Source organism: Coregonus lavaretus, assembly GCF_964263955.1.
Source record: "Coregonus lavaretus genome assembly, chromosome: 17".
NCBI lineage: Eukaryota > Metazoa > Chordata > Actinopteri > Salmoniformes > Salmonidae > Coregonus > Coregonus lavaretus.
Genome location: NC_140004.1, coordinates 9,046,155 through 9,073,239, shown reverse-complemented (window position 1 = coordinate 9,073,239; position 27,085 = coordinate 9,046,155). Strand labels below are relative to the sequence as shown.

At 41.2% G+C, this 27,085-nt stretch overlaps 1 pseudogene across 1 annotated transcript; it reads left to right on the top strand.

Moving 5' to 3' along the window:
* The first annotated feature begins 355 nt into the window (after positions 1-355).
* Positions 356-26,441, top strand: LOC311144180 (formin-binding protein 1-like; annotated as a pseudogene). Its single transcript has 17 exons — positions 356-430; positions 2,181-2,296; positions 4,240-4,296; positions 5,048-5,195; positions 6,951-7,013; positions 7,111-7,215; positions 12,254-12,268; positions 15,951-16,079; positions 19,617-19,763; positions 23,023-23,211; positions 23,734-23,916; positions 24,313-24,327; positions 24,603-24,712; positions 24,855-24,987; positions 25,285-25,412; positions 25,730-25,866; positions 26,263-26,441. The product of its transcript is annotated as a formin-binding protein 1-like (transcript).
* The last annotated feature ends 644 nt before the right edge of the window (positions 26,442-27,085 follow it).

Below are 27,085 nucleotides of genomic sequence, written 5' to 3'. Positions count from 1 at the left end.
AGTGCCTTACTGGAATTGAACCCTTAATAGTTTCACGTTTAAATGTACTGTGCAAACAAATATCCACAGTTTTGAGTATCACAAAGCCTATCCTTTCACTGTCCATCACAAAAAGCGCTCTCGACTCTACGGGTGAGCAGGGGCTCTAGCAAAGATCCCTCAGTGACAGCGCGCGTGCTGTCATCGGGCTAGGCGGGTGATGCCCCACATGTAGGAGCAGCAATCAACCTAATATCTGTGGGCAAAACAACGTTTGTTATGACTGAATGCGTCGGTGAAAAGCTACACAAACCTTGGGGGATCTTATGACATACGTTTGTACTCAGATATAGGCCTGAATAATATCATTGGACGCATGCATAGAAATCGTGGATAATTTGGAAGAAATTGCACTGAAACGATGAGTTGTAGATGGGGGACGGAGCTGTGGGTAAGTAGAACCGCGAAAGCACGACCGAGTGATAACGGCGCAAATATATTCGTGAATGAAACCTGTTTTAACCATTGCTTTAATTTGATGGACAACCTTTGATCTGTTCCGATACAAACGACATGTGGATGTCATTGTCTTGCAACAAGGTAGCGAGCTTAAAGCTCCTGCTGCCATGATGCTTTTCTGCGCATGCATGCAGCCTTTATTATCGGAGGTATGGTGGCGGATTCTATACTGGATCGACTGTTAGGCTACACGGTTGGATACAGCATCAGATTTTACAGTCATGAATTAATATAGCCTACTTTTGTTTTTAACCTCAAGATCTATCCCGCCATACAGCCTACGTTAGAAGCAATAGGCTAGTTGTTTTCAATATCCTACCCTATTAGCCTATTACAATCACTAAGCCATTGCAAATGGGGTCCATACTGTGCACATACAGTAAATGCTACAGCTACATAGCGACTCTAGTAACGTTTAATTTGAAACATTGCCCCAGAGAGCGGTATTGTAGGCTACGCATTTGGGAATGCGTTTCCCCGCGTTGTCTGCCTTATTTCACCTTATAGCTGAAATAGCTATTAAAGCTAGGACAATGAATAACAGGGCCAGCAGGTTGAACGGATCCTCATACACCACGTTTTTTCGCTCATAGAAGGGCCTATTGCAAATATCAGGGAGGTGACGTCTAAAATAACGCCTTAAATATTTGTAACGTTATGGAATTAGTTTTTGTTTGGAAATGGAAACAAGGCCTATAGTTGAAGAGGATTGTTTTTATTTTATGCCTACAGGTGTGCACAAATAGCCTATGCATTGCAGAGATTCAAAAGTAACCACATATGTTCATTTGAGTTCACAGCATATACTATTCCACCGCACCAACTGAATGTCAATAGTCTTATTATGTTCCCAATTTGTCTCCTGTAGCTTATGTTGTGGGCTTACATACAATGTACAGTAGTAGCTGTACAGCAGCAGAATGTAAAGAAGCAGCAGAGTTTGCCAGGTACCTCAACTCCTCCATGGAGTTGAGCACTGACTAGAGTTTTTGAAATGAACCTCTTGACTCCTACAAGTCCCTATGCGTCGATACTTAACAAATGTACATTCTTAAACCCTTTTCATGTACCTATGTTTGTCCTCTGTTGTTGCGTGCCTTTCTTTGTTTGCTGAAATCCATACTTTTAAATAAAACGTTAATAAAATACCTCATGGCTGTTGGTCAAAGATGGCAACTCAGCAGGAATGTGCATGTGCCAATTGAATCCTAACAAGGAAACAGTAGGTGGTTGTATTTGATTAACGTTTTATTAAAACGTGTGGATTTCAGCAAACAAAGAAAGGTACGCAACAACAGAAGAAAAACATAGGTACATGGTAATGGTTTAAAATGTACATTTTTTAAAGTATTGATGCATAGCGAGTCAGAGGTTAATTAAAAAAACTCTATGCTGCGCCAACTCCTTGGAGGAGTTGAGGTACTTGGCAACAGCAGAGTTAGCCTACTGTTGCAACAAAGACCTACTGTTGCAACAAAGACTGTTGTAGACAGTCTATCCCTCTCATTTAACGATAATAGCTATTTTCTGTAAAATGTTCATGAACATTGCCTCATGCCTGCAAAATAAATGAATGTTCTTTAGGAAGAAAATACACAAATCAGTGTAACCTGGTCTACTTGGGAATATTGCTTTGTTTTGATAATTTATTCTTATTTTATTCTCAATCTCTTTTCTTATAGGACCAGTTTGACAACTTGGAAAAGCACACCCACTGGGGCATTGAGTTTGTGGAGAAGTATACAAAGTTTGTCAAAGAGAGATCTGAAATTGAAATCAGCTATGCAAAGCAAATCAGGTAGGGCTGGGAAAACATTCCCCTCTTCACTTCCCATTTTGCTATTGTCTGTCTCTCATGGCGAAGGCGTTGCAGTATGAGTAGCCTACAGTACTAATAAAACATATGTTTTGGTATGTTTTGTTGATTTCAGTAACTTTGATAAATACTACAGAGCCTGCATCACCAATGTCATCCAAGTCATGCCACGATCAAGTGCAATGCATGTCATGAGATGATGCTCACAAGTGACAAAATGATCTCTGGTATCCACATTTTCATATACATTTCAGACATGCATACACCAAGGCTAGAGGGTCCAGTGGTACATGTGTCAGCTGTCGCTCTAGTGTATCACTACACCATCTTGTTCAGGTGGTTTTTGTAATTAAAAGAGAATGCCTTCTCAATAACCCCGGGTTAAACAAAGGTAAAAATAAAATGTTTGAATTTCAGCCCACTTCAAAGCAATCTTCTAAATTCGGAGGTGAATGTAGCCAGGCCTACCCAAAGGTGGTAGTTTATGTAGGAAGTAGCAACTAAGTGAGATAGATGAATACAGATACATACGGGCCTGTAACTACGTGCAACCGGAAGTGTAAGCCGGGTAGGCAATGCATTACCATGGTTACTAGGGTATCCACAGCAATGACCCACATTTGTTTCCCTCCAATGGTCTTGGGAGCTTCCCACTGTATAATATGGGAGTACTTGCCAGACAGTGATAGTCTCTGACAGAGCAGTCCCCGGGGACAGTGGATGAGTTGCATCGCTGTCTGCCGTGCACTCACCAAGGAATACACAGCAGCAAATTCCTGCATGCATAATCACCCAACATCAACCTTTTTTCTGGACATCATATCAAGAGGTTTTCTGCCTCAGCAATAGTGCTGCGGTCAGCTCTGAACTAGATTATTCATTGGGTGTGTTTTGTTCTCCAGCCAGTATCATTAATAGTGGCACCATTTTAAGTTGCATATGAAGTGTTTTGTTAAATTGTGATTTTTCATCACTAACCATAATATATTTGTTTCTCTACATATGTTAGTTCATACTATAGTTGATGTGGTATATTGATTAAGGCAACCTTAGACTAAACACACCAGAATATGAAGAGCACGGATTGGACACTGAATGGAGGAATTAAGCCTTCAAAATTAAGCAAAAAGCCCCAAAAGACAAGCAGGTCCTTAAAAAACCAGAGAAAACAGACAGCTTGTTAGTCATTTTATTTTCAAAGTGTTAACATGAATCTGGGTGTATGGGATTTGCGCCATGTGCTGTGGTGTCAGGATCCAGATTTGTCATGTGGCTGCAAGTGGACGAAAAGCGGCAATCTGCCTAGCAACACATCCGAATAGATGGTGTGGCTCAGAGCACAGGGAGTGGAGGCTACCAGTGGAGGCTACCAGTGGAGGGGGAGAAATGTATTCTGGATTTTTTTACCGCTGTGTCATTATGGTAGCCTCTGTTTCTGCTTATGATAGTCCACTCAGAGGATGCATAATTACAAATGTAATATATATTTTTTTTTTTTTGAACCGTAAGCGTCATTGTACAGATAGTATGATGATATTTCAAGATTAATCTTGCGCATACAGTTGTGATTTCATAGTAAGCGTAGGCTCTAACTCCCGTTGGATTAATCATCCTGAGATTTACAATAAAGCTAAGGGATGACTTCCTGACACTGCCCCTCAGATGCTGCTCTTTCTTGTCCAATCACTCTGTTGTTTTTAGAGATGGGTACATATGAGGTCCAGATGCAGAGGTACACAGAGGATAATCCGTCAGTCAGCTTGTGCTTTTGACATCCTGTCACTGGGCGTCCCTTTCCCATGAGTACACAAACATACAATATTTGTGTTTACATGTCTCCTTCTGTATCTCTCCACAGTCCCTGATTTACAGTGTACTGTATGTTTTCCACGCCTGTACTGAACGTTGTTCCCATTCCCTAACAGAAACCTCTCTAAAAAATATCAGCCCAAGAAAAACTCAAGAGAGGAAGAAGAATACAAGTGAGTGAAATGCATCAAGGATTAATGTTCACGATATCAGGTTGACCGTGTACATGAATGTGGCTATTATTTTTGTGATGATTGTACTGTCATGTTATTCATTAGCTGATTTCCATCTCCACTCATTACCGGCTGTTAGTGGGTAAAAATAGCTGTTTCAGATTAACAAGGCTGCACTTTCATGGCTTCCAGCGAAACACTCCATATCTGCCCGGAGAACACTGTGTAGCTAAAGCCAAGGTTATTTCCACAAGGATTGTCTTTTCGTCAAGGTGTTATCCTTCATCATATGTGCAAAACAGTTGGACAGTTCCAAGACACATGAACAGAGTGACCTTTTGAGAGAAAATTAGAGACGTTTCTTAAGGCAAGGGAGGAAGCCTTTGAAGGAGGTTGTGCCAGATGAGGGCTTTATCCATGTCTTATTTCCCGTCTTAGTCACGAAATCACAAAAATCTAATTCTATGTATGTCCTATCGTTTAAAGACACTGTCGAAGTGGCCAGTAAATTATATAATTTCAATATTAACGGTTATATTCTCTAGTACCTATTAATTATTTCTTATGGTAATAAATATGACGCAAACATTCCTCTCAGATAATGTAATGTGCTGACGATCGTCAGTAACAGTATTACATTAATATTTCTCAGGATGCATAGTAATAAAGCGGTTGTGATTAGAGTAATTAAATATGAAATAAGTGAGTGTTTTTAAACACGTTTTGTGGTCACGTCTCGTCTTGTTACCAGGTACACGTCCTGTCGGGCCTTCCTGATGACCCTGAATGAACTGAACGATTATGCGGGACAACACGAGGTCATCGCTGAGAATCTCACCACTCACATCATCTGTGAGCTGACGCGCTACATCCAGGAGCTGAAAGCAGAGAGGAAATCGGTAAAACATCCCCTTTCCTGTGCATCGCTCACTTAGACGTGAATTCTACTCTCCCAGATCATGCTCATTGGCAGCTCAACCATTTTGCGGCTAGACTATCCAGAGATTATTGATATCACATGATCTGAGCCAAACCAGCCAATCCCTGGTCAACCAGTGGCGGCTCAATGCTTCCAAAAATGTTTTATTAAAAAAAAATTTATCCCCACTCCCAAAAATCAAATCAGCAAATGCAATTGCTGGAGCAGATGCAATTATGTCATTGGTGATTTTCATTGCTCTGTACCACACAGCCAGGGATCAAGCGGAGAATCTGTCATGATGTTGCTCATAATTGTATACCGCCACATCCAATACATCCCAGGGATGGAACTGGGTCAAGTATCCAGGTCAATGGATTGGGAACAGGTTGGCCCTACTCCCCCCACCCATCCATAGTAGCCTCCAATATGGTGCTACTCATAAGTGGACCAGGCCTCTGTCTGGAGCTGGTGGCTGGAACTAATATAATGGGGGGAGGGGTGGAATGTATAGCAGCTCTTTTCTTCTCCCCCCCACACACAGTTTTGTAAGGCTTTGGTTGTGGCCTTTTGTCTGACAGAATGTCTTTGACAATGGCTCAGCTCAGAGCGAGAATAGTTAATACTTATTAGTTTAATAAAACATTTTTTTTTCTGGACTGCCATTTTTGTTGGATGGTTTTTATTTTCTAACCTGTAGTAAAGGTAGCTTTGATCGATAGCTCACTCCGATGTATGCTTTTTCATTCATTAAATTCCCAACCAGAACATGGTGTAAGTTAAATGAGGTCCTGCAACCAGGCATTGAACATAAGCTTTGTACACCACATGAACACAATAACATTTACTGCTCCAATAATTTAAATTAAACTTACAACAAAAGCAGAAGCGCCTTTGGGTCTTCATCTGTGAATGCCCTTTAAAGTTGTTTTATACGCTGTGAGCAGCATTGACTCAGTCAAGAATATGTGTAAGTGTTGGGGTGAGGTGTGACCCAGGTGCGGTGCAGGATATACAGTAGGCAGTAGGCAGAGATGGTGAAACAAGGATCTTTACTGGTGATCCCGAAGCCAAAATACCAAAGAACGGACTTATCACAATAAAAGAAAGGCGTAGCAAATGTCTCCAAAAACCGTCTGACAGCCAAAATATCAAATACTACCTAAGACTGAAACAAATAACGAAACAGGGAGAATACTTCTCAAGTACCTGTACATAGATCTCCGATCAGACACTGAGTAGTACTGCTGGACATAGAGAAACTAGCAGAGAAAACTGAGGAAGGGAACACAGGGAAGTGAGGGCATAAATACACAGGTGAACCGATAGACACAGGTGACACCAATAGGATGATGATTAGTCCCGACTGTGAGTGAGGAGGTGCCTAAGGTTGTCGGAGGTTGACACCTAGTGGGTCGCTCCGGAACTGCGACCTCCTCCTGTAACAAATATGCACATCAGCAAGTCACATAAGTCAGTTTAGTTTTGGCTCAGTAGTTTTGCTTCCATGCAAAGGCTAAGGAGCAGATTTTATGCCTTTTTGTTAGGGATATTGTGTGTTTTGTCTATCTTTTTCATTAATCATAAGGAGTATCGTAAGAGCTGTCGTAAGAGATGTAGAAGTCTCTTGACTGATAGTAAATTGATAGTAAATTGCTCTGCGTTCAAACCAGAAATGATTCTACTACTGTTTTAAGTGTTTCAACTTATTTTATTATGTTTTTTTTTTACTCAGCATTTCCATGATGGCCGCAGAGCTCAGCAACACATTGAGAACTCTTGGAAACAACTAGAATCCGTAAGTGTCCTCCTGACGAGTAGGTTTGAGTAATTGAAGAAATGAACGATACGCGACTGAACCATTCCCACTTGACATGTGAATTGCCTCTCCTCAGAGTAAACGGAGATTTGAGAGAGACTGCAAGGAGGCGGACAAAGCCCAGCAGTACTTTGACAAGATTGATGCTGACATCAATGTGACTAAAGCAGACGTCGAAAAAGTAAGTTATTGACTGACAATGGGTAGCAGTGTGTGGGTGCGTGCGTGTGTGTGTGCGGGTGCGTGTGTACAGTGGGGAAAAAAAGTATTTAGTCAGCCACCAATTGTGCAAGTTCTCCCACTTAAAAAGATGAGAGAGGCCTGTAATTTTCATAATAGGTACACGTCAACTATGACAGACAAATTGAGAAAAAAAATCCAGAAAATCACATTGTAGGATTTTTTATGAATTTATTTGCAAATGATGGTGGAAAATAAGTATTTGGTCACCTACAAACAAGCAAGATTTAAAGGCTCTCACAGACCTGTAACTTCTTCTTTAAGAGGCTCCTCTGTCCTCCACTCGTTACCTGTATTAATGGCACCTGTTTGAACTTGTTATCAGTATAAAAGACACCTGTCCACAACCTCAAACAGTCACACTCCAAACTCCACTATGCCCAAGACCAAAGAGCTGTCAAAGGACACCAGAAACAAAATTGTAGACCTGCACCAGGCTGGGAAGACTGAATCTGTAATAGGTAAGCAGCTTGGTTTGAAGAAATCAACTGTGGGAGCAATTATTAGGAAATGGAAGACATACAAGACCACTGATAATCTCCCTCGATCTGGGGCTCCACGCAAGATCTCACCCCGTGGGGTCAAAATGATCACAAGAACGGTGAGCAAAAATCCCAGAACCACACGGGGGGACCTAGTGAATGACCCGCAGAGAGCTGGGACCAAAGTAACAGAGCCTACCATCAGTAACACACTACGCCGCCAGGGACTCAAATCCTGCAGTGACAGACGTGTCCCCCTGCTTAAGCCAGTACATGTCTAGGCCCGTCTGAAGTTTGCTAGAGTGCATTTGGATGATCCAGAAGAGGATTGGGAGAATGTCATATGGTCAGATGAAACCAAAATATAACTTTTTGGTAAAAACTCAACTCGTCATGTTTGGAGGAAAAAGAATGCTGAGTTGCATTCAAAGAACACCATACCTACTGTGAAGCATGGGGGTGGAAACATCATGCTTTGGGGCTGTTTTTCTGCAAAGGGACCAGGACGACTGATCCATGTAAAGGAAAGAATGAATGGGGCCATGTATCGTGATATTTTGAGTGAAAACCTCCTTCCATCAGCAAGGCCATTGAAGATGAAACGTGGCTGGGTCTTTCAGCATGACAATGATCCCAAACACACCGCCCGGGCAACGAAGGAGTGGCTTCGTAAGAAGCATTTCAAGGTCCTGGAGTGGCCTAGCCAGTCTCCAGATCTCAACCCCATAGAAAATCTTTGGAGGGAGTTGAATGTCCGTGTTGCCCAGCGACAGCCCCAAAACATCACTGCTCTAGAGGAGATCTGCATGGAGGAATGGGCCAAAATACCAGCAACAGTGTGTGAAAACCTTGTGAAGACTTACAGAAAATGTTTGACCTGTGTCATTGCCAACAAAGGGTATATAACAAAGTATTGAGAAACTTTTGTTATTGACCAAATACTTATTTTCCACCATAATTTGCAAATAAATTCATTAAAAATCCTACAATGTGATCTTCTGAATTTTTTTTCTTCTCATTTTGTCTGTCATAGTTGACATGTACCTATGATGAAAATCACAGGCCTCTCTCATCTTTTTAAGTGGGAGAACTTGCACAATTGGTGGCTGACTAAATACTTTTTTTCCCCACTGTATGTGCGTGGGTGGGTGAGTGCGCGCGCCCTGCCTGTGTGTGTGTGTGAAAGTGCAGCTACTCTTAGTCACCACTCACCCACTCATGAAGCTGTTACCATGGTTTGTGTGGCTATAGCTTCACTGTCAAGAGACTGCTGTGGCCCTGTTGGAAGTGAGGTTGGAGCCAAATATGAATCACTGCTGGTAGACAGTGGGACAGTGCTTCATGGAGCTCCAGCTATGGGCTTTTCTCATTGTTCCCTCTAAACGTAATGCCTCAGATGGTAACCAAGCTGTGTTACTGTACAAGTGTGCTGCTGATTCCAAAAATTGTGCTATTATTTCAGTATTGATTGCAAAAAACAGTGATATTACTTTGACATGTTTATCAGGTATCTGATCTGTCCAATGTACTGTAGAAACAAAGCTAACTCAATGTACAGGAGTGTCAACATGCAACATCCCTGAGCTCAGGAAGATTGATATCAACATTGCCCTATCTTTCTACAAGTCGTGAAATAACTTCCCTATAATGTTGTTGCTTAGATAAGTTTGGTATTTTAGACCTTAGAGTTTGATGATTCCTTACCCTGACAGTAGTCTAGAGACTGTAATCCAAGGTTTAGAGTTTTTTAAACAACCACTACTAATCCAGCTAATTTAAGCCACCACGAACCAAAAATCAATGGGACAGATGGTGGCAAATGTGCAATGTAATACATATTTGGCCAAATCACCTTTAAGTAACTTCAAACCAGGTAATTTAGTTGATTTCAGTTCATTTGGCCATGATATTTTGACATTGCACAGTTGCCTGTATCTGTACAAAGATGCAAAAAGTTTGCAAACCTTCTCAGGTGTTATTGACTTCACGCAGTGAAATGTACCACCTACTGTACACAAGTCAAGAATCTCATAAAGCTAATATGGACTAAAATAAACAAAATCAATTATCATTAACCTGTTCAACTCTGAGAGGTTGTTTTGTTGGAGGGGGGTTAGTAAATACAAAGTGACATATAATTTGAAAGCTACAGCCCTTGACTGTTTGTAAATCGAACTCAAATCTTACTGCTGACAATGTCATAAGAATACCCCCCCCCCCCCCCCCCCCCCCATAAAGGCCATAAATCATGCGCAATTGTCATATTCATAAAGTATGCATTGTAGGTCAAGTCATCAAAAGTGCAAACATGTAGTATGCATGGAAAGGGTACACCCTGAAGGTCATTGTAAAGCAATGCATTTCCTTCTCCATCCACATGACCTTGTATGCTTCCTCCACATGGGCCGTTGATCTATCCCACTCATTTACAATAGGAAAAGTGAATGGGAAAAGAAGGTAGAAATTTCCTCACCTGTCCGTGTCTTATTTAAAAAACTTGATAACTTGAAAGCCATGATTTCTAGGGTCATTTTAAGACGTCAGGCTTGAAAGTCCGTTCAGCCATTCTACCCAAACCAGACGCAACTGGCCAAGAGACGTCTTGTGATCTCCTAATGCTATCTAGTGGATGAATTTGGAATCAGACAGGGAATATATTTACATCAATGCATAGGTAGAGACTTCAGCTTTCTCCTCATATGTACAGTGCATTCGGAAAGTATTCAGACCCCTTGTATTTTTCCACATTTTGTTACGTGACAGCCTTATTTTAAAATGGATTAAATTGGTTTTTCCCTACACACAATACCCCATAATGACAAAGCAAAAACAGGTTTTTATAATATTTTGCAAATGTATTACAAATAAAAAACAGAAATCACATTTACATACGTTTTCAGACCCTTTACTCAGTACTTTGTTGAAGTACCTTTGGCATGATTACAGCCTTGAGTCTTCTTGGATATGACACTACAAGCTTGGCACACCTGTATTTGGGGAGTTTCTTCCATTCTTCTCTGCAGATCCTTTCAAACTCTGTCAGGTTGGATGGGGAGCATTGCTACACAGCTATTTTCCGTTCTTTCCATAGATTTCAGATGGGGTTCAAGTCCAGGCTCTGGCTGGGCCACTCAAGGACATTCAGAGACTTGTCCCAAAGCCACTCCTGCGTTGTCTTGGCTGTGTGCTTAGGGTTGTTGTCCTGTTGGAAGGTGAACCTTCGCCCCAGTCTGAGGTCCATGCGTCACCGTGGTAAGGGTGCCAGGTTTCCTCCAGACATGACGCTTGGCATTCAGGCCAAAGAGTTCAATCTTGCTTTCATCAGACCAGAGAATTTTGTTTCTCATGGTCTGAGAGTCCTTTAGGTGCCCTTTGGCAAACTCCAAGCGGGCTGTCATGTGCTTTTTACTGAGGACTGGCTTCTGTCTGGCCACTATACCATGAATGCCTGATTGGTGGAGTGCTGCAGAGATGGTTGTCCTTCTGGAAGGTTCTCCCATCTTCACAGAGGAACTCTGGAGCTCTGTCAGAGTGACCATTAGGGTTCTTGGTCACCTTCTCCCCTGATTGCTCAGTTTGGCCGGGCTGTCAGCTCTAGGAAAAGCCTTGGTGGTTCCAAACTTCTTCCATTTAAGAATGGAGGCCATTGTGTTCTTGGGGACCTTCAATGCTGCAGAAATGTTTTGGTACCATTCCCCAGATCTGTGCCTCGACACAATCCTGTCTCAGAGCTCTACGGACAATTCCTTAGACCTGATGGCTCGGATTTTGCTCTGACATGCACTGTCATCTGTGGGACGTTTATATAGACAGGTGTGTGCCTTTCCAAATCATGTCCAATCAATTGAATTTCCCACAGGTGGACTCCAATCAAGTTGTAGAAACATCTAAAGGATGATCAATGGAAACAGGATGCACCTGAGCTCAATTTCGAGTCTCATAGCAAAGGGTCTGAATACTTATGTCAATGTCATATTTCAGTTTTTTATTTGTAATAAATTTGCAAAGATTTCTAAACCTGTTTTCGCTTTGTCATTATGCGGTATTGTGTGTAGATTGATGAGGTACAAATGGAATTTTATCCATTTTATATTTAAAAAAATAATATGCCATTTAGCAGACGCTTTTATCCAAAGCGACTTACAGTCATGCGTGCATACATATTATTATTTTTTTTGTGTATGGGTGGTCCCGGGGATCGAACCCACTACCTTAGCGTTACAAGCGCCGTGCTCTACCAGCTGAGCTACAGAGGACCACCATTTTAGAATAAGGCTGTAACGTAACAAAATGTGGAAAAAGTCAAGGGGTCTGATTACTTTCCAAATGCACTTTAACCACTATGTTGCTTATAGTTCAATACTTTTTGCAGCCTAGTAATTCATTCAGTACATAACTGATAATTTTAAAAAACGTTCACATAATTAGGACGTCTAAAACCTCTCTGTAGTGCTCTGAAACTAACTCAGTGTTTTTGTTTTCTAACATGCCTTAAAGCGGTGCTCTCTCAAGGTAGGTTTACGAGGTGTCTATATGTCTGTAAGGATCTGTCTCTATGTTAAATGTATCCCCATAGACATACCATTGCCTGTTTCACTCAGAACATAATTTCAAATTAAGATCTCCAAAGATCTTCTAAGGCTTGGATGGGACACAGTTATGGATTGGAATGGGTATTTACAGTAAGAAACTGCTGGGGTCTGTTAGTGTGTACAGGATTTCCAAATGATAATTGAGTGAAGACACATGTAAACATATTCATATATACAGTGCTGTGAAAAAGTATTTGCCCCCTTTCTGTTTTTTGTCATCCAAAACCTAATATTAGATCAAGGGAACCTGAGTCATTAAATAACACAACATTTGGATACTTATTTCATTTATTTAAGTTATGCAACACCTAATGCCCCTGTGTGAAAAAGTAATTGCCCCCTTATACTCAGTAACTGGTTGTGCTGCAACCAAACGCTTCCTTTAGTTATTGATCAGTCTCTCACATCGCTGTGGACAAATTTTGACCCATTCTTCCATGCAGTACTGCTTTAACTCAGCAACATTTGTGGTTTTTCCAGCATGAACTGCTCATTTCAGGCCCTGTCACAAGATCTTAATAAGGTTTTGGTCTGGACTTTGAGTAGGCCATTCCAAAACATGAAATGCTTTTCAGACATTCTGATGTAGACTTGCCTGTGTGTTTGGATCAGTGGGGAAAACCAAACACTGCATTCCACAGTAAGAGCCTCATACCAACAGTCAAACATGGTGGTGGTAGTGTGATGCTTTGGGGATGCTTTCCTGCCTCAGGACCTGGATGACTTGCCATCATTGAAGGAACCATGAATTCTGCTCAGTATCAGAGAATTCTAAAGGAGAATGTCATGCCATCCGTCTGTGAGCTGAAGCTGAAGCGCAGCTGGGTCATGCAGCAAGACAATGATCCAAAACATACAAGCAAGTCTACATCACAATGGCTGAAAAGCAACACATTTTAAGTTTTAGAATGGCGTTGTAGCAGGACCTGAAACAAGCAGTTCATGATCGAAAACCCTCAAATGTCGCTGAGTTAAAGCAGTTCTGCATGGAAGAGTGGGCCAAAATTCCTCCAAAGTGATGTAAGAGACTGATCAACAACTACAGGAAGCATTGTACCTAAAGGTGGTTATTGAGTGTAAGGGAGCAAAAATAGAGAAAATTAGAAATGGGGCAAATACTTTTTCACGGCACTGTACACAAATAACAAATATAGACACAAATAAAATGCATAATTGCTTAGATTGTAATCTCTTGTGGACAGATACAGTGAGGGAAAAAAGTATTTGATCCCCTGCTGATTTTGTACGTTTGCCCACTGACAAAGAAATTATCAATCTATAATTTTAATGGTAGGTTTATTTGAACAGTGAGAGACAGATTAACAACAACAAAATCCAGAAAAACGCATGTCAAAAATGTTATAAATTGATTTGCATTTTAATGAGGGAAATAAGTATTTGACCCCCTCTCAATCAGAAAGATTTCTGGCTCCCAGGTGTCTTTTATACAGGTAACGAGCTGAGATTAGAAGCACACTCTTAAAGGGAGTGCTCCAAATCTCAGTTTGTTACCTGTATAAAAGACACCTGTCCACAGAAGCAATCAATCAATCAGATTCCAAACTCTCCACCATGGCCAAGACCAAAGAGCTCTCCAAGGATGTCAGGGACAAGATTGTAGACCTACACAAGGCTGGAATGGGTTACAAGACCATCGCCAATCAGCTTGGTGAGAAGGTGACAACAGTTGGTGCGATTATTCGCAAATGGAAGAAACACAAAAGAACTGTCAATCTCCCTCGGCCTGGGGCTCCATGCAAGATCTCACCTCGTGGAGTTGCAATGATCATGAGAACGGTGAGGAATCAGCCCAGATCTACACAGGAGGATCTTGTCAATGATCTCAAGGCAGCTGGGACCATAGTCACCAAGAAAACAATTGGTAACACACTACGCCGTGAAGGACTGAAATCCTGCAGCGCCCGCAAGGTCCCCCTGCTCAAGAAAGCACATATACAGGGCCGTCTGAAGTTTGCCAATGAACATCTGAATTATTCAGAGGAGAACTGGGTGAAAGTGTTGTGGTCAGATGAGACCAAAATCGAGCTCTTTGGCATCAGCTCAACTCGCCGTGTTTGGAGGAGGAGGAATGCTGCCTATGACCCCAAGAATACCATCCCCACCGTCAAACATGGAGGTGGAAACGTTATGCTTTGGGGGTGTTTTTCTGCTAAGGGGACAGGACAACTTTGCCGCATCAAAGGGACGATGGACGGGGCCTTGTACCGTCAAATCTTGGGTGAGAACCTCCTTCCCTCAGCCAGGGCATTGAAAATGGGTTGTGGATGGGTATTCCAGCATGACAATGACCCAAAACACACGGCCAAGGCAACAAAGGAGTGGCTCAAGAAGAGGCACATTAAGGTCCTGGAGTGGCCTAGCCAGTCTCCAGACCTTAATCCCATAGAAAATCTGTGGAGGGAGCTGAAGGTTCGAGTTGCCAAATGTCAGCCTCGATACCCTGCAAAGAGGAGTGGAACAAAATCCCTCCTGAGATGTGTGCAAACTTGGTGGCCAACTACAAGAATCGTCTGACCTCTGTGATTGCCAACAAAGGTTTTGCCACCAAGTACTAAGTCATGTTTTGCAGAGGGGTCAAATACTTATTTCCCTCATTAAAATGCAAATCAATTGATAACATTTTTGACATGCGTTTTTCTGGATTTTGTTGTTGTTATTCTGTCTCTCACTGTTCAAATAAACATACCATTAAAATTATAGACTGATCATGTCTTTGTCAGTGGGCAAACGTACAAAATCAGCAGGGGATCAAATACTTTTTTCCCTCACTGTATACGTAAATATAACTGGTACCCTAGAATCTGTCTGGAAAGAATGCGAAAATGAGCAGCAGTAGTTCCAGTGTTTGTGTTTTTCGCCAATGGTTATTTGGACATATCACGATTTCACAGTTGTTAGCATCTTTCGAATTTCGGAAGGGGAGGGGACATTCGGCCCGTAACTTGCAAAGAGAGAGAGTGGAGCTCCTCGTTCTAGCATCTCTTCATCTCTTCTCTTAACATGTATGGACCCAGAACTTATTCGAGCAGCTGATCAATTACCTGAGATTCTAGTTCAGGGTTAACCAAGAATATTAAGATTGCAACGTATACTGTTAGGCATACAAAATGTTACCGTTAAGTTTTATTTGTTTACTTTGAGTCCTGTGGTGTTATGGATACAGTCTTCAACTGTCTGCTGAAACAGCATCTAGATCTTGTTCTGTCAGTGTACAGTGTGTCTCAGTGCTCATACTATGTGTTTGTGGGTTATGTGCATGCAAAACTAACCCTTTTGTCTTTTTCTTTTGTTCTTGTTGTTGTTTATGGTTGATGTTTCCATCATTTTGTCATTGTAAACATTCAATGTGGATTGAGGTGTTGTATTACATGACACTAACCAATACTCTTGACTTCCCCCAGAAAATACAATAATTATGTTATTTTTTTGTTATAGTTTCGTGAGGAATCATCCGGATGTTGTTATGCGTGTTAACACAAAATGTGCCTTGTTAGTGTTCTGTGGATCTACGCAGGGTTTACAGTCCCACTTGTTGGTGTGTGAACCTTTAACCCATGTCTGAACCTCCTCTCTGTGTACAGGCCAGACAGCAGGCCCAGTTGAAACACCAAGTGGCAGAGGACAGCAAGAATGAATACCTCACCTACCTGCAGAAGTTTAACAAGGAGCAGAATGAACATTATTATAGCCTTATACCTCACATATTTCAGGTATTTAACCTCACTCACAGTACTAATTGATAGGTTTATATACAGTTCCTTCAAAAAGTATTCACACCCCTTTACTTTTTCCACATTTTGTTGTGTTACAGCCTGAATTTAAAATTGATTACATTTAGATTTTGTGTCACTGATCTACACACAATACCCCATAATGTCAAAGTAGAATTTTGTTTCTAGAACATTTTCGAAATTCATAAAGAAATGTAATGCTGAAATGTCTTGAGTCAATAAGTATTCAACCCCTTTGTTATGGCAAGCCTAAATAAGTTCAGGAGTAAAATGTGCTTAACAAATCGCATAATAAGTTGCATGGACTCATTCCGTGTTCAATAATAGTGGTTAACATGATTTTTGAATGACTACCCCATCTCTGTACCCCACACATACAATTATCTGTAAGGTCCCTCAATCGAGTAGTGAAATTCAAGCACAGATTCAACCACAAAGACCAGGGTGTTTTTTTAATGCATCGCAAAGAAGGGCGGCGATTGGTAGATCCAAACTCAGTTTTGCCAGAGAGAAAGGAAACTGCTCAGGGATTTCACCATGAGGACAATGGTGATTTTAAAACAGTTACAGAGTTTAATGGTTGTGATATGAGAACTGAGGATGGATCAACAACATTTTAGTTACTCCACAATACTAACCTACATGACAGAGTGAAAAGAAGGAACCCTGTACAGAATAAAAGTATTCCAAAACATGCATCCTTTTTGCAACAAGGCACTTAAGTAATACTGCAAAAAATGTCCCTTTTTGTCCCTCATACGAAGTGTTATGTTTGGGCAAAACCAACACAACAAATCATTGCCTACCACTCTTCATATTTTCAAGCATGGTGGGGCTGCATCATGTTATGGGTATGCTTGTCATCAGCATGGACTAGGGAGTTTTTTAGGATAAAAATAAACTGAATACAGCTATAAGCACAGGCAAAATCGTTGAGGAAAACCTGGTCCAGTCTGCTTTCTAAAAGACACTGGCCAAATCTATACTGGAGGTGCATACCAAGACAACATTGAATGATCCTGAGTGGCCTAGTTACAGTTTTGACATAAATTGTCTTAACATTTTTCCAGTACGTCCAACTGACCTCACAACCGCAGACCACGTGTATGGCATTGTGTGGGTGAGCGGTTTGCTGATGTCAATGTTGTGAACAGAGTGCCCCATGGTGGCGGTGGGGTTATGGTATGGGCAAGCATATACTACGGACAACGAACACAATTGCATTTTATCGATGGCAATTTGAATGCACAGAGATACCGTGATGAGGCCCATTTTGTTAAGGTATCTGTGACCAACAGATGTATATCTGTATTCCCAATCATGTCGAATCCATAGATTAGGGCCTCATTTATTTATTTAAATTGACTAATTTCCTTATATGAACTGTAACTCAGTAAAATCTTTGAAATTGTTGCATGTTGCATTTAGTTTTTTGTTCAGTATAGTACAATCCAGGTGTGCAAAGCTCTTATAGACTTACCCAGAAAGACTCACAGCTGTAATCGCAGCCAAAGGTGATTCAAACATGTATTGACTCAGGGGTGTGAATATGTAAATGCCATAAAGTACCAGTCAAAAGTTTGGACACACCTACTCATTCAAGGGTTTTTATGTATTTTTACTATTTTCTACATTTTAGAATAATAGTGAAGACATCAACACTATGAAATAACACATATGGAATCATGTAGTAACAAAAAAAGTGTTAAACAAATAAAAATATATTTTATATTTTAGATTCTTCAAAGTAGCCACCCTTTGCCTTGTTGACAGCTTTGCACACTCTTGGCATTCTCTCAACCAGCTTCAAGAGGTAGTCACCTGGAATGCTTTTCCAACAGTCTTGAAGGAGTTCCCACATATGCTGAGCACTTGTTGGCTGCTTTTCCTTAACTCTGTGGTCCAACTCATCCCAAACCATCTCAATTTGGTTCAGGTCGGGGGATTGTGGAGGCCAGGTCATCTGATGCAGCACTCCATCACTCTCCTTCTTGGTCAAATAGCCCTTACACAGCCTGGAGGTGTGTTTTGGGTCATTGTCCTGTTGAAAAACAAATGATAGTCCCACTAAGCGCAAACCAGATGGGATGGCGTATCGCTGCAGAATGCTGTGGTAGCCATGCTGGGGTTAAGTGTGCCTTGAATTCGAAATAAATCACTGACAGTGTCACCATCACACCTCTTCCTCCATGCTTCACGGTGGGAACCACACATGCGGAGATCATCCATTCACCTACTCTGCGTCTCCCAAAGACACGGCTGTTGGAACCAAAAATCTCAAATTTGGACTCATCAGACCAAAGGACAGATTTCCATCGGTCTAATGTCCATTGCTCGTGTTTCTTGGCCAAAGCAAGTCTCTTCTTCTTATTGGTGTCCTTTAGTAGTGGTTTCTTTGCAGCAATTCGACCATGAAGGCCTGATTCACGCAGTCTCCTCTGAACAGTTGATGTTGAGATGTGTCTGTTACTTGAACTCTGTGAAGCATTTATTTGGGCTGCAATCTGAAGTGCAGTTAATTGCCGATTTCTGAGGGTGGTAACACTAATGAACTTATCCTCTACAGCAGAGATAACTCTGGGTCTTCCTTTCCTGTGGCGGTCCTCATGAGTGCCAGTTTCATCATAGCGCTTGATGTTTTTTGCGACTGCACTTGAAGAAACTTTGAAAGTTCTTGAAATGTTCCAGATTGACTGACCTTCATGTCTTAAAGTCATGATGGACTGTCGTTTCTCTTTGCTTATTTCAGCTTTTCTTGACATAATATGGACTTGGTCTTTTACCAAATAGGGCTATCTTCTGAGTACCACCCCTACCTTGTCACAACACAACTGATTGGCTCAAACGCTTTAAGAAGGAAAGAAATTCCACAAATTAAATTTTAACAAGGCACACCTGTTAATTGAAATGCATTCCAGGTGACTACCTCATGAAGCTGGTTGAAAGAATGCCAAGAGTGTGCAAAGCTGTCATCAAGGCAAAGTGTGGCTACTTCGAAGAATCTCAACTATAAAATATGTTTTGATTTGTTTAACACTTTCTTGGTTACTACATGAATCCATATGTGTTATTTCATAGTTTTGATGTCTTCACTATTATTCTACAATGTAGAAAATAGTACAAATAAAGAAAAACCCTGGAATGAGTTGGTGTGTCCAAACGTTTGACTGGTACTGTATTTCTGTATTTCATTTTTAGGAAATTTGAAAAAAATTCTAAAAACATGTTTGCACTTTGTCATTATGGGGTATTGTGTGTAGATTGGTGAGAAAAAAATATATTTAATGCATTTTGAAATCAGGCTGTAACACAACAAAATGTGGAAAAAGTCAAGGGGTATGAATACTTTCTGAATGCACTGTAGTCATAGCACTTGCAGGCACTCAAAGTGCTTCAGGGAGAAAACTTTATTCACCAGTACCCACCCTATTTACAATATAACTGATGTGTGTGTGATTAGCAACTCATAATCCTATTTGAAGGTACAGTAATCAAACAATGTTTTCTTTGTTTCAGAAAATACAGGAGATGGAGGAGAAAAGGATCGAGAAAGTGGCAGAGTCTATGAAGACTTACGCAGAGGTCAATCGGAAAGTGTTACCTATTGTTAGCAAATGTTTAGATGGCATGACCAATGCAGCAGCATCCATCGAGCCAACAATGGTGAGTAGGCCTAGTGCATGTGCGTAACATGGTTCTTGTTATGTACAGTCATTTTACATAGTGACAAACTGTGTTGAACGTGCACAGAAAAACCTGCTATTCATTTTTGTGACATTTGACTGGAATTCAATACAAAAGTGTGGAGAGAATGTGATTGCGGTCGTCCATTGTTCTATTCGCTTAAGCAGTAAAGGGTTAGGAGCCCATAGGAGGACATAAATTATTCACACCTTTTATTAATGGCTGTCCAACTTTAATGAGATGTAATTGTTGCTAGGGAAAGTCGCACACAGGTGTCGTTGGGTGTTTTCACTGATAGTGACAGCGGACTCACCGATAGTGACAGTTTTATCCTATAACTCGAAGGAATCAAGATGTTGGGCATTCATTGACATATGCCTTACTGATGTTAAAAATAAATGCAGTAGCATGGACTGTATAAAGCATCTTCAGACTAAGAGTGTTGACCTACAATCAGCTCCCCTGTTCATTCATTATAACTCAGCTAAAACTGATCATAGATCAGCACTCCTACTCTGAGACGCTTTCTGTGGTGGGTTTCAAGAGCCATGCCTTTGCTATAATTGTGTCTTCCTACGCTTGAAAAGGGAGTTTAGGGCAATTCCACGTCAGTGGGAGCAGAACATTTTTTGGTATCTGAAATAGTTCTGGCAAAGGAAGTTTGACATGCTTTTTACATATGTATCACAAACCATTTTGGGGAAAATCATGATGAAAGTGGCAATTTTAGGCCCTTTTTAGACCTAAACATGCCTCCTGTAAGACCTTATGGTCCGTGAACCGTACATGATATATGCTCTAACATATGGAGAGAGCAGCTCGAACATATGGAGAGAGCATGTATGTCTAGATTCTGAAAATACACATTTTAACATACATGTATTAAACATAAAAATATTAATAGGAATATCTCAAAACTACACATTTTGATTTTGCTTATTTTTAGACATATTATTACTCTTCAAAACAGATCACAGCCCTCCTTTAGGATTGCACATTGAGCAAATCAACAGCAGAAGGAGTTCCTTTTCAAATCAATTTTCCCATTCACTGTGTTGGTGGTGCTCATAAAATTTATCCTAACTTCAGAAGTAGCAGAGAGCCCACTCTGGAAATGTGATGTACTTGTAAAGGATATTGTTACAAACAATATGTCTTAAAAAAAGGGTAGTTTTTAGAGATTTATATTAGTATTTTTAATGTAGAATAAATGAATGTGAACATTTGTATTTCAGAACCTAGACATACAGTGGGGAAAAAAGTATTTAGTCAGCCACCAATTGTGCAAGTTCTCCCACTTAAAAAGATGAGAGAGGCCTGCAATTTTCATCATAGGTACACGTCAACTATGAAAGACAAATTGAGAAAAACAAATCCAGAAAATCACATTGTAGGATTTTTAATGAATTTATTTGCAAATTATGGTGGAAAATAAGTATTTGGTCACCTATAAACAAGCAATATTTCTTGCTCTCACAGACCTGTAACTTCTTCTTTAAGAGGCTCCTCTGTCCTCCACTCGTTACCTGTATTAATGGCACCTGTTTGAACTTGTTATCAGTATAAAAGACACCTGTCCACAACCTCAAACAGTCACTTTCCAAACTCCACTATGGCCAAGACCAAAGAGCTGTCAAAGGACACCAGAAACAAAATTGTAGACCTGCACCAGGCTGGGAAGACTGAATCTGCAATAGGTAAGCAGCTTGGTTTGAAGAAATCAACTGTGGGAGCAATTATTAGGAAATGGAAGACATACAAGACCACTGATAATCTCCCTCGATCTGGGGCTCCACGCAAGATCTCACCCCGTGGGGTCAAAATGATCACAAGAACGGTGAGCAAAAATCCCAGAACCACACGGGGGGACCTAGTGAATGACCTGCAGAGAGCTGGGACCAAAGTAACAAAGCCTACCATCAGTAACACACTACGCCGCCAGGGACTCAAATCCTGCAGTGCCAGACATGTCCCCCTGCTTAAGCCAGTACATGTCCAGGCCCGTCTGAAGTTTGCTAGAGTGCATTTGGATGATCCAGAAGAGGATTGGGAGAATGTCATATGGTCAGATGAAACCAAAATATAACTTTTTGGTAAAAACTCAACTCGTCGTGTTTGGAGGACAAAGAATGCTGAGTTGCATCCAAAGAACACCATACCTACTGTGAAGCATGGGGGTGGAAACATCATGCTTTGGGGCTGTTTTTCTGCAAAGGGACCAGGATGACTGATCCGTGTAAAGGAAAGAATGAATGGGGCCATGTATCGTGAGATTTTGAGTGAAAACCTCCTTCCATCAGCAAGGGCATTGAAGATGAAACGTGGCTGGGTCTTTCAGCATGACAATGATCCCAAACACACCGCCCTGGCAACGAAGGAGTGGCTTCGTAAGAAGCATTTCATGGTCCTGGAGTGGCCTAGCCAGTCTCCAGATCTCAACACCATAGAACATCTTTGGAGGGAGTTGAAAGTCTGTGTTGCCCAGCGACAGCCCCAAAACATCACTGCTCTAGAGGAGATCTGCATGGAGGAATGGGCCAAAATACCAGCAACAGTGTGTGAAAACCTTGTGAAGACTTACAGAAAACGTTTGACCTGTGTCATTGCCAACAAAGGGTATATAACAAAGTATTGAGAAACTTTTGTTATTGACCAAATACTTATTTTCCACCATAATTTGCAAATAACTTCATTAAAAGTCCTACAATGTGATTTTCTGAATTTTTTTTCCTCATTTTGTCTGTCATAGTTGACGTGTACCTATGATGAAAATTAAACTATACTTTTTTTCCCCACTGTACTTGTTAAGAGCACACTAAAAGGAGTATAATGACACCAATATGTTGTCTGTATCATGTACTGTTCACGGACCATAAGGTCTTACAGGAGGCATGTTTAGGTCTAAAAAGGGCCTAAAATGGCCACTTTCATCATAATTTTGGTTTGTGATGCAAATGTAAAACGTATTTCAAATCTCCTTCCTCCCAATGAAGTTTCTATGTGAGAATTGCCAGAACAATCTGAGATACCAAAAATATTTCCCACTCCCGCTGGCGTGGAATCACCTTTTTACGTGCCGTTGTTTTGACGTTGGCTTCCGAGAGGAATACTTGCACTTTAAAGTGCAAATGATTTTCTGCTATTTGGTTCAGTTTGGTGCCTTCAAGCTGAAATACATTTGGTGAATATTCATAATATTCCATCTATTATATATGAATGAAATCACTTCCCCCAACAGGACACCAAGCAGGTGGTGGAATCCTACAAGTCTGGCTTCGAACCACCTGGCGACGTAGAAGTTGAGGACTATAGTCTGTCTATGAGGCGGACCGTGTCAGAGTCCAGCTATCTGAACTCGCGGGGGGAGGGCAAGCCCAGCCGCAGCAACAGCAGGGGCAAACTATGGCCTTTCATCAAGAGAAACAAGGTAAGGACAACACCTTCAGTCCACAAGACTGCCCTCTACCTACAGTACTGTAATAGCCAGGGCTGAGTTCGGCAGGGCACCGCGTTGTGGAAGGTTCAGACAGAAATATATGTTGTAGATAGAACACACGTCTCTCTGACATGAAGAATAAGGAATCCTCTCCGCTCTCTTCATTACATTTCTATCTGAAATGTTCCACAATGTGAACTGAATGGGGCCCAGGTGTCTGCCTAAATTGGAGAGTGAACATCTTTATAATATGAAATAAATGCTTATTTGGAAGCACAATTTATCTAAAAGCTCAACTCGTGCTGGACCCAGTGTTCTCTCATCGTCATACAATAACATGCTCATACTTTGTACATGCTCTCTTAATCGCTGCTGTCTTAAGTGTTAGTAACCAGATTCTTTCTGTCCTTCCATCGTTTCATTATTATTTTGGATTTTTTTACATTTTGGGTGTTCATTTTCCTAATTTCTTTATTGTTTTGTTCCATACCGCTCCATGACCCTTACCCGTAGCTCATGTCTTTGTTAGCTTCCCCACGCCAACCACCCCCTCCCCCCCCTACCTCCCCATCACCCGGTGCCGTGCCCAATGGCCCCCAGTCTCCCCAGCAGCCCAAGGAGCCCCTCTCCCACCGCCTCAATGAGTTCATGACCTCCAAACATAAAATGCAATGTTTAAGGAGTCTGAAGCGCGGGGTAAGTTGATTTTGTATGGGCAGATTGACTCTGTGCTTAAGACATTGATATGGTGACTATGGCCTACTGATAGTGGCTCCTACTATTGCACATTCCCTTTGAATGGGATCCCTCTGGGCCTATTACGTACAGACAATAATTTGGAAATTGTGTGTATTCTGGCACTGTGTTCTTTTCCAATCTACGATTGGTGTGTGTGTCATGTTCATTGTTTAACATTTGTTCATACTGTCAGTGGAGAAAATATAATGCTGCCAATGATGAACAAACTGTTCAGACTGACATGGCCCTTCATTGCGAGTTGTGCTTGTACAGTTTCATACTTCCGTCTCAAAGTTTTGAACATATGTTGACATTGTGTCTTTTTCGTCCCATTGTCTCCCCTCACTTGGAAAGCTTTCTCTCAAGCTGGTAAGCACGACTGTTTTCACAACTCTTCAGATGGTTGATGACTATATTGTTTTGTAGTGCACACTTTACAGGTACAATCACTATAGAGGAATATTGCTAAAGTGTGTACTTTCAACTGAACACGCTCATCTCAGATCTCATTGTTGCTGATAACAATATGAAGTCAATATAAAGACATTAAAAAACATACATAAAACAAAATAAAGTCACTGCTCCATGGTGTTAGGCTTTTAATAGGAGTATGTATGTCTGGGTGTTTGTTTGTTTTCCCATAGGGTTCTGGCCCTGAAGATTGTAGTCACCTGCCTCCTGAACAGAGGAGGAAGAAGCTCCAGGCCAAAATCAATGACATCAACAAGGAGCTACAAAAAGAGATGGATCAGAGGTAGAGTAAATGTGTGAAAGTCAAATTGTGTATCTATATGAGAAGTTTTAAACTATCTCTGGTCTATTTACAAACAGAACAGTTCTTCAGTATGAATGCGTGTTCATTCTGAATGTGACATGCTGTCCATTTTGTATTGTAGCGATGCTCTGACTAAAATGAAGGACGTGTACATAAAGAACCCACACATGGGGGACCCCAACAGTGTGGACCCACGATTAGAGGAGATCAGGCAAAATATTGACAAGTTAGAACTGGATTCAAGGAAATATGAAGTAAGTTGAAATGTTACACAGGATTCATGTCAATGCTTGTTAGATATTTAATGTTTGCCAGAGTATGGTCTAGTGGTAGTGTTGCCGACTCCAGGCTCTGGACTAAAATCTGGGTTTGAATCCCGTGTCTGACACTTTCACCGCTATCTTTCCCCTCATCGATCGGTCTCTCTCATTCCCAATCTCTATCAAAAATATTCCACTCTCCTTTGAAAAAAGAGACATGTAGCTAGTTCATGTATCACCATGTACATTTCAGGTATTGTTGAGTCGAAACCTTTTGATGTCTGTCCACAGGCCTGGCTGCTAGAGGTGGAGACCAGGTTAGCAGAAAAGTGTGACCCACACAGACGACAAAGTGGATTGTACGACTCCAATGCTACTACACCCGTCAACAACAACTGTGCACCTGTCAACCGAGAGAGGTAGAACAAATGTGCACATTACTATAGCTCAGAATCAGTGGACAAGCTGACAGAAAAACAGAAAAACCACAACCAAACCTTGCACTAGCTATGGACCATGTGTTTTGACTGAAACTTGTTTGGGGGCTTATTGTACATTATTATTCTCTAAATATAACTAACGAGGACTGTCTATTGACTCAATGTATGCTTTTTAACACAGCTTTAAATGTATGGGTTTATGGATTTGACACACGTCTCACCATGGCCAAATGAGCAACCTTGGATTATATGATATTTGGGTGGTCTTTAACTGTTTGTCTTTTTTATGTGGTTAGCCCGGACGGCAGCTACACAGAGGATCATAGCACAGAGCATCACCTCAAATCTCGGAGCACCGACTTTGATGATGACTTTGATGAAGAGGACCCACTCCCCACTATCGGAACCTGTAAATCGCTCTACCCTTTCGAAGGTACGCCAATGCCCCCTCTGAAAGTACGTGTTGTTGTTAGATTGGGGTTTGTTGTACTTTTCAGAACATATGTCTCAACTGGTTCAAATAACAGGAAAGGGGCTTCTTCCGTCATGGACAGTTGGGTTAAAACATTTCCCTGCAGGTAAAAATAAAGTGCTGCAAAGAGGATATGACTCATCGAGGCATATTCTGAAATTTCAACAATGTATGCCATTACATAGTTTATTGTTAGATGATTACAAATTAACTTGGTGCTTCGCATCACCCTGCTAGAGAGTTTGTCACATTAACAATCTACTGTTGGTGCAGCATAGGCTTTTTGTGAATGTAGCATTTTAACACACTCAACTGAAAATAACAATGACTTGACGTTTTTCTTTCCTGTCTCCTCAGGTCAGAACGAAGGCACCATTTCCATGGCCGAGGGGGAGCTGCTGTATGTCATAGAGGAGGATAAGGGTGACGGGTGGACGCGGGTGCGTAGGAACGAGGATGAAGAGGGATACGTACCCACATCTTACATCAAGGTCTTTTTCGACACAAATGCCAAAGGTGCTATGACATACATATAATTGTCATTTTATGAGAGGGGCAATGGGTGGACAAACATAAACAATCTCTTGACATTTTAAACGCCCTGAAGTTTCCGAAATATCCAAGAATCATTTGTGAGACGGAACTTGCAGAACAACGGACTGTATTTACATTTGTACTTGTGCTTTTTACTTTCTACCATCTCGCACCCGTTCAAACTAATTTTGGAGAAGTCTTTGTTTGTGTGTATGAACAGGTGTGGGTGTGTTAAGTTGTCAGAACCAACTCGACACCACTGTCGATATCAGCTACACCTTGCTTCTAGCGCTAATAGTAATAACCAATGTCAATATCTTGATTTATTTGACCAACAAATATAGATATGTACAGTACGGTTTCTCATATTAGTGAGCATTGCATCTAAACATATCGATTCCTATTTGGAATAGCTATTATTGCATGCCTAAAGACAGACTCATGTTATGCAAGTTATGCTCTTCCAGCCTCCACTGCGTTGCATGCACAGTACATAGTATATCTGGGCTTGAGCAGCAACCATCATTGCCAGGGGGTTACTGTAAACTTGCGAAGTTACTGTAAGCTTGCGAAGTTACTGTAAGCTTGCGAAGTTACTGTAAGCTTGCGAAGTTACTGTAAGCTTGCGAAGCAGAGAGGCGAACTA